Raw genomic sequence first — 8608 nt, 5'->3', positions numbered from 1 at the left:
CCCCATTCTCCAGTAGGTAATGGGGCGGCACCCCGCGGGCTGCAGGCGGGGAGGGAATCCTGCGCTGCGTAGGCGCTTTGCAACCAGCGGGCACGCTGGGCGCCTGTTCCCAGAGGGCGCGTGGCCTAGAAATGTCCAGGGAATCGGAAACTCCCCGCATCTTTGCCAGGAGGAAAACTCTGCACCCTCAAGCTCTTAAAGGCGGGCGACGGGGCAGGATTTGTCTTACTTGGCTGCTCAGGCTCTCTCCGCCGCCCTTGGCTCGCATTCGTGCGCTCCTCCCGCGCCCCAGCAGAGTAGAGCTCCTCGAACCCCTCCCCAGCTCTGCCCCCCGCATGGTGAGCGCCCACCGACCCCTCCTCTCCCTCACCGCTGCTTTCATGTACGACCCCCGCCCTCCTTGCTTTCGTTAGCCAGGCCCGCTACGTTTATCTGATAATTGAGTTATTAAAAGATTTGGTTTCCTTGGGCCCATAAATCAATAAACAGTGGGATTAACGCAAGAGTTTGCCTTTTAAGTCAAGGGAAACGTTTAAAGCAAGTCCCTTTGAGCTTTGTTTTCAAACCAAATAGGTGAGTTGTAGCTCTTCCCCCACCCCTGCACTCTTTAGACATTTTATCCAGGCTGTGTGCCCCCTCCTAAATGCTCGTTCCCAAACCAAAATAGGAGAGAAAGGAGGAGTCTGGATGTGGCCGCGCTGTGCTCAGGCGTTCCACTTTGCAAGTTCCTCTGGAGGTTCTAAAGGTCTCTAGACCATTCCATGGCCAACCCTGTCTCCTTCTCCTCCTCCGTGTATTGTGGGTTTCAGAGGAGGGGAAAAAAAATGGGGAAAAAAAAAAAGTCGGTTCCGGGCTAGGATTCCATCATCGGAAGTGATCTTTAACTTTTAACTTTTTCACGGAACTGGGAAGGTAACACCCTCCCGCCTCCCCCCCAATATCTTGCATTTTCTTTCTTCTCTGGCTTCACATCCTTAGCTTTCTCCACCCCCACATACAGAACCGAAGAGGCTTTCAAAGACCTGGATGTTTTATTTTCTTTGGCCAAGGAAACCACTTTCTCTCAAGCAATTATTTCACATCCTATGAAAACTTTGGTCGAATGGAAAACCCGAAACCCCGAACTTATCTACACGTTGTTCCTCCGGTACTAAGCCTTACTTAAAAGGGCAACTCGTTCCTACTTAGAACGTTTTTAGAAAATTTGTCATCACATCTGATATTCTGTATGTGTACTGCATTATGTGGAAAGAAAATAATAACCTTAAACCATCGGATGCTGCCTCAAGAGCCCAGTTTTCCACTCCTGTGCAGATGGATGTTAAATTATCTGGGTTAAAATATCTATCAAATTTCGTTTTGTTTTCTTTTAAAAAGTGGAATGAACATGATTCTTCTTTAAATCCCCAAATCGACTTCTCTTTTGAGTTGGTCTCTAATTCACTAACATTGTTTTTTTTTGCCACACAATCGAGAAATATCAAGTAATTGTCTCTTCACAGAAAGAGCTCTGGAGGGTATCCATGTTACGTTTGTATATATTTATTTATGCTTAATTTAATGGGAATGTGTAAATATGGCGAGCAAGTAGTTTGGGATTATTTATCTGTGAATCTATACCTCTGTGAATGGGTGGTAAAAAAAAAAAAACCGCTTGACCCTAGGTAGAATCCTATCTGACTTTTTCTGTTCTTTATAGACAAGCTGTTATGGTAATGGGTAGAAATTGGTTTATTGTCCAGTGTTGATCTGATTTACATAAATAAAAAGATTGTTGTGTTTTTGTTGTGTTTTTATCTTCAGTTTCTTGATTATGGATATTGTTTAATTCAACAGAGAGGAAAAAAAAAGTATAGGCAAGAAGTATTTTTTTTTCTTTTTGTCCCCCCTCACCAAACACAAGCAGTGTTTTTCACTACAGTATAAATACAATAAATTTTGCATCTTGGAAAATCTGACACTTTTGTTTTCACTAGGAGGTGTTTTTAATTTTTTAAATTCCAGATTGACCTCTTCTCTCCTATTTCTAACCGGATTTGCAATAAAAGTTCATGTTAAATGCATCTTTTGATTTATTTTGCCCTTTAAAAAATGAGGCATCAAATTTACTTTCCAGGTAACTAAAAGACTCTCTCCCATAACTAAAAGGCTCTGGCCCTTGTCAAAGATGATGCTCTCCTCCCACCGCTAGTGGAATAGCATTCTGGCATGGTGTTTCTTGAAGGAGATGGCACAGGAGAGATGCCTGCAGAGCCAGGTATGGGCTCTTGCACCCAGCCCCTTGGGATCTGGAGAAGCTAACTGACTATTTTCAGGACTGAACCCAGCCCTGAACTCACCCATAGTGCAAGACCCTCCATGAATAAATCAGGAAAATTTCCCCTGACCCAGGGGAGGAAACAGGCATAGCTGTCTTAGGAGGTTGGCTCTTACCTTAGGCTCAAAGGCTGCCTGGAGAAGCTAGAGCTTTTCTCATTTGGGTTAATGGGCTGCAGCCCTGCCCTAATGGGCTGCAGAGATCACACATCTTCTCAATCTGTATTTCATCCCAAAGCTTGGGTGTCTTCCCCGAGGCAAGGAAAATAAAGTCGTCCAAGATGTTAACACAGTTTGGACGAGTCACTATTTCCTTTTGGACCTCAAGGTCTTTATCTGTCAAATGTGTGCTTCCTAAGGACCTTTCTAACATTCACAATACTAGTTTAATTATAAAAAGCATAAAGAGCAAAATATATGCATATATATATATAAGGATGAGCAGCAAAATCTCGATAACCCCAAATTATGAGCATGCTTAGCATATAGTTGGTGCTCAGTTAATAATATACCTCCCTATCAATTTTCTGTTTTTCAGATCAATCACTCCCAGTTGGACTTCCTTATAGGGAAAGACAGAAGGGACAATGGAATCTGCTTTATGTGAGATTTTCCACTTCTTGGCTTCCTTATTAATTAAAAAAAAGGTGGGGGGCAAGGTAGAACTATAAACAACTGAATCAAAGGGAAGAACCCCTTCCCCCAGAAGGAAGGAAGAAAAATATACCAAGGAACTGTGATTAAGAAAGCATGCAATTCATTTTTTTCTAGAGAGACAACAGGTATATATGCCTTTGTCTCTGACTCAACTGAATTGCAATGAGTTTCCTTTCCATTCTTTGGGTGAGTGAGGGGCTAGGCACCACCGAGATTACACATAGGTGACTAATTTTCATAGATGATGGCAAATTTTCCTACCAAAGGGTTAGCTCTGGTTCTGGAAAAACAGATCTGCTATTATCACATAGGTTAATTCCAGATCCACCACCATGTGACAAGGAAAGGATCTGTGCAAATCAGCCAAGGTGCTGAGGGGTTGATTGGGGGAAACGAACTGGAGGAAATGCCTGGAAGGAAAAACTGGAAAGGGAAGGAAAAGTGTAGAAAGCCAGAGACAGCCTTGCCTAACAGTATGGCCCTGGGCTGCTTGTCATAGTTCCACAGTCCCTTTGTTACTGTTTTACCAGGCTGTGAGGGCAGTAAGGAAAGAACCACAGCTGGAACCTCTAGGCCTTGTACCCTAACCTAGTACTGGGACATCAGGTGACCTTGGAGAAGGTACTCCCAGGAGGCGGGCAGCCTGGGTGTACGGTTTACAGAGCCCCCAGGAGCGTGCTCACCCATCTGAATTAGCGATTTAGGGCCCTGTTAAACAAACAACATCAACAACAACAACAAAAAACCCAAAACGCTAGGAGGAAGACCCAATTGTTATTTCTTAAAAATCAAACCACATTTTCCTTCATTTGCAAACAGCAGTCCCCAGGGAGGGGTCCCTCCCGGGCGGTCAGAGTTAAGAGTCACTGGAGAGGTGCTGGCCGGATGGGACATGTCGCTTCCCGAGGGCGCTCACCACTCTGCGATGCAAACTGCCTTCCACGCTTAGACTTCGAGGGCGGTTGTCTGTCATGTTGAAGCCTCAGAAATTAAACGTGCAGCTCACAAGTCCATTAATTTTAGCTTCCCATTAATCTATTTATAAGTGAGCCAGCACTGGCTCTATAAATACAGTCCTATAAAATTGAACTCTTTCCCATAAATCTTCCAAGTTGTTTATTTACATGTATTCCCTCGCCCTCTAACGAGCCTCGTTTAAACTTGGGGAAGAGCCTGGGAGACCCGACCTGCGACGGGGTGCGCTCACCCCCCCCCCCGGATTTCCCCGTAGGAATCGCGGGCTCCGGGGGAAGAAAGGACCGCCGGGGTGGTGATGGTGTGTGGGGGTGGGGGGGGGAGAGGGGAAGACGTGGAAAATAAGGGGTGCAAATTCATTTTTCCTTCTTGACTTTGTTTCCTTGTTTCTTCTATCCCAAACTCATGCTCTCCATATTTCCCATCACAAGCTCCACGTTGATTTATATCGTCATAAACTGCATTCTGGAGACGATAGCTTCTCTCATAGCTTGGGGTGAACTCCTTTTTCACTTCCCTGGCAGCTACTACTTTTAAATCAGGCCTCATAAATAATCCCTTGGCTTCCTTCGGAAGAGGTCAGGCCAGCGTACCCCCGGGTCTACTTTCTAGGGTTGGGCCCTTCCCCCAGGTCCCAGGTAGGCGCGCTCCCGCCTGCTTTCCTCCCAGTTTGCAGAACGCAGCTGCGAACAGCATCCTGGAGAGCCGGCTAGAGCTCAGCAGAGGCACTGACACCCCGGGCACCGGGTATGCGTGCGCCCCGCCACGCCCCGCGCGCCCCGCCCCAGCCTGCGCCGAGCGCGAGCGCACGCACCGGGCGCCGCAGCCCGAGTCCAGGCACGCTCGTGGGGTGCCGGGCCAGGAGGCGGGGAGCACGCAGGCTCTGACGCCCACGCACGCGCACACTCGGGCCGCGGCGCCGCGGGGCGTAATTCTGGCCTCCGCCATGGCCCAGGGCGCGGCTTGCAGCGCGTCTTCACCATCAAGTCGCCAAGTTTGCAAACGATTCCAGCGTGGGCGACTTTTTTTTTCTTTACAGGCAGTTTATTCACAGATTGAGGGGGCAGTTTTGTGACATAACTTCAGCACGTTCCACGTGGATCACGAGCTAGCAAGGTCAGGCAGCTCATTTTTGCCCACTCATTCCAAACTGTTGGTTCCTGCTACCCTGCTTCAGTTGTCACCTCTCCTCATCTCTCGAAAGGCTGCACCCTTCAGGGCGTCCAGACCCAAATAGGGGTCACACCTGCTGCCGGGAGAGGCCTCCGTAGAAGAATGTTCTTTAAATTTCTCGAAAAGCAGCAAAATAGCTAGAGGACTTAGCGAAGCGTGACTTGCCCAGGCCGAAAGGAGGGCAGGTCTAGCAGTCATCTGTGACTCGACCACCAGTTAAAGTCTTGGACGTGCCTGGCGCAGAGATATTAGCAAACGTTTGTAGGACGTGGCTGTCAAATGTCGTTAGCCAACGCGTTTAACAGAAGGGCATGGCCGGGGCATTTATGTGTAGATTGTTTTTTAGAGATCAGAGACTGCCCTCTGCAACAGCCAAATGTCCTGACCTGTAGAGACATTATCAAGTGACTGGAGAAAAGAAGCTGACACATAAGCAGTGGGGTACAGAGACGCCTCTCTGGCATGATGCTGGGAATGCAAGTCTTTCCTGGTGGATATTTAGACCCAAATCAGATAGTTTACTGCATAGGCTCGGGTGGAGGATTCAGGCTACGCAGAGTTCTAGCGTCCATGGTGAAAATCGTGGAGTCCTGAGCGCTAGAACCCAGACCCTGGATGTGCCTGGCAACAGGACAGCACCTGGTGATAGGACGGGCCAGGGGCTGTGCAGGCGGCAAAGTGAGTGCGAACATAAACCAAGCAAGTTTCCAAGGAAATAGGATTTTAGTTAGCTTCCACACCGCGGTGGGTTTTACAGTTAAACTGTCTAAACGGGTAAGGAGAGGCTGTCCAAAATAGCTCAGAAAACTCCAGTCTGTACAGAGAGAACCAGTATGAAATCAAACCAGTGTTCCACCAGCCAGCAGTCAGACTTCATAAAAATAAAAGAAGAAAGGAAAAAAAGAAAGAAAAAAAAAGAGAAATGAAGAAGAAAGGAAAAGGAGAGAAGAAAATATAAAGGTGCTGGGCCAACTTCAAGATGGAAATATCAATCTTGGATCAGGAAACTAGGTGAGAGACCTTTCTGGGAATTGTAGTTAATGCTATTCACACACACATATACTTGTAACATCACAATACGGGTACTCCCCCATACCTGGGCTAAACAAAAGTCAGCCACAACAAAGCAACTTTTTACCAGGGTGGTTTTTCTGTGCTGCGAGAAGTTCCCATATGATAAGAAATGAAGGACATTTTTTTTATTTCTTAGTACTTTTATTTCCAGAATAGAATTCTTTTTGTCAGAGATTCCTACAACTAAGAAACTGCCAAGATTTGAGGCAGAAGCACAGTTTAATCTTTTTGTGGGTTGTTTCACATATTTTCCTTCTTTCTGTTTTTAGGAAGCAGAGGTGCAGGCATAAGTCCCACTGAGTAATTCATTCACTTTATGTTCAATCTAAATACCCCTTTCTTATTCAAAGATAAGGGCCATTCAAGACAATGGGATCAAATAATCCAAGGAAGGATCAAGCTGATCCTGGTCCCTCTGACCTTTTAGCCTTCCTTTAATTCTCAATAGTGAACATCTGTGTTTGGTGGCCAGTGTCTGAAAGTAATAAAGACAATTAGAGCATTTTATTTTTTCTTGAAGGACAGGGGTTTGGATGTCAGTGTAGAAGGTACAAACTTCATCTATGTAACACTGCTTTGCAGGATGAAACTAGGGTAATAACAGTCACTAGGCCTAGCGTTTTCGTAGACCCAGGAGAATTGAGTTTAGTAATCATATACACTGAAGCTGTAGGTAATTCATATTGCTCCTTTCTTTATTAGTTGGTGGGCTTTTAAGAGCTTTCTATATAATCCTATTATTTGTCACCTCTACATCAGGAACAGAAGATAATGTCCACCTCACTCTCCAGCCTGTTCTGAGTTTTCTTCCAACTGTGAGGATTATTAAATTAGGTTCCTGCGTACATTCTCACTCTCCACCAATTTTATGAAAACTCTTCTCTCTTCCACATAAGAACAAAGTAAAATCAACATGACAAAACACAAACACTCACCACTTACTAATCAATTTATTGAAAAGTATTTGAACTTACAATGTGAACAACTGTGACATCCACCAATGTTGAGGCCATTTAAAAGGATCAGATTCCTGAAAGATTAGTATATTCTAGAGATACCAATTAGGGAAATTTATCTCCAAAACAATGTCACAAGTAAAATAACACATTTTCTCTATACTAGTTTCTGTACATGGCAATCTACTGTGGCTCTTTGATGATCCCAGGTTTATTTCTTAGAAAGCACATATATCGGACCTTGAATGAGCAAATCTATATATTACCTATACATGTGAGGAGCTACATAACACTTTAACACTCTTGAGAGTAAAGTTGTAATCTCTATCACCTAGCTGTCTGTCTGTCTGACTTGGAAGCTCAGTGGCATTGAAAGGTCATTTGGAAAGAACATCCTATTTTTAAGGTTCTAAAATTTGTAGAAGGGGTGTGTGTCTAAGAACCAGAGCATGAAATCATAAAATGAGGGTAGAGTTTCAACTGGACACTGGATGACTTCTCTGCATGTCATCACTCTATCGTGTACACAGAAACATGAGTTTGCAGTTGATCATTCTACATTTAATCACATATGTGCACAGGCACACACAGAAGACTGTTTTCATTCATCTTTTCTCCTTGATGTTAAACATGTGTTGGGAATTTTGGAACTCTGACTTCTCCAAATCATATTTGTGACTTTGTTCTTACACATGCAGTTTAGAAACCTACAAGGTGATAACTAGGTTATTCTCTCTCTCTCTTTTTTGTGCTGTTAATAACTCTGTCCTTCTTCCTTCCCTCTCCCCCACTGGTCCCCCCCCCCAACATTCTGTCAAGCAATAGGCTGTAAAATAGTTATCCAAACCAGCAGCCAGGCAAGTGCCGTTTGAGAGTAATTTCTGCCCCAAGCGTTTAGCCGAGGGCAAAGCAAGCGTGCTCTCTAACTGATCAACCTGGATATTTCATTATTCATTAATTTACTGTTTAACCAAATCCCACTCATTATCAGAGGCAACGCTTGGCAGAGCCCAGCGAACAGTAGCAGTTGGTGTCAGGCGTGGAGAATTGGCCCATTTGATCCTGGGCTGTTTTATTATTCAACACCACTGACTGAGAAAAAGGTCCATGAATAATAAAGAGCCAAAGCGTGTTTGAACTGAGAAGCATGACACAGCCTTACAAAACAGCAGTTAGAAAATTAAAGGCAAGGTGGCCCAGACTTTGCATTTTTTATCTTGGCTGTGGGCACAGACATTTATATCCCTACATTGTTTTCAATGATTTTTTTTTTTAAGTCCTTAAGACAGAGGCATTTGTTTTAGTCAGTCTCACCCTTTCAAAAACAGACCATTGAAGAACTCAGGAGCAAACTTACACAGCAAGAAACAAACATGCCTCCAGATGGGAACTTGAAAATATAATTTCTAACCTTATAATCAATTAGGTCCTTTGTGGCCCTTCTCAGCTATGGGGGA

The sequence above is a fragment of the Talpa europaea genome (assembly GCF_964194135.1).
Source record: "Talpa europaea genome assembly, chromosome: 2".
Classification (NCBI taxonomy): domain Eukaryota; kingdom Metazoa; phylum Chordata; class Mammalia; order Eulipotyphla; family Talpidae; genus Talpa; species Talpa europaea.
This window is presented reverse-complemented; position numbering follows the sequence as displayed.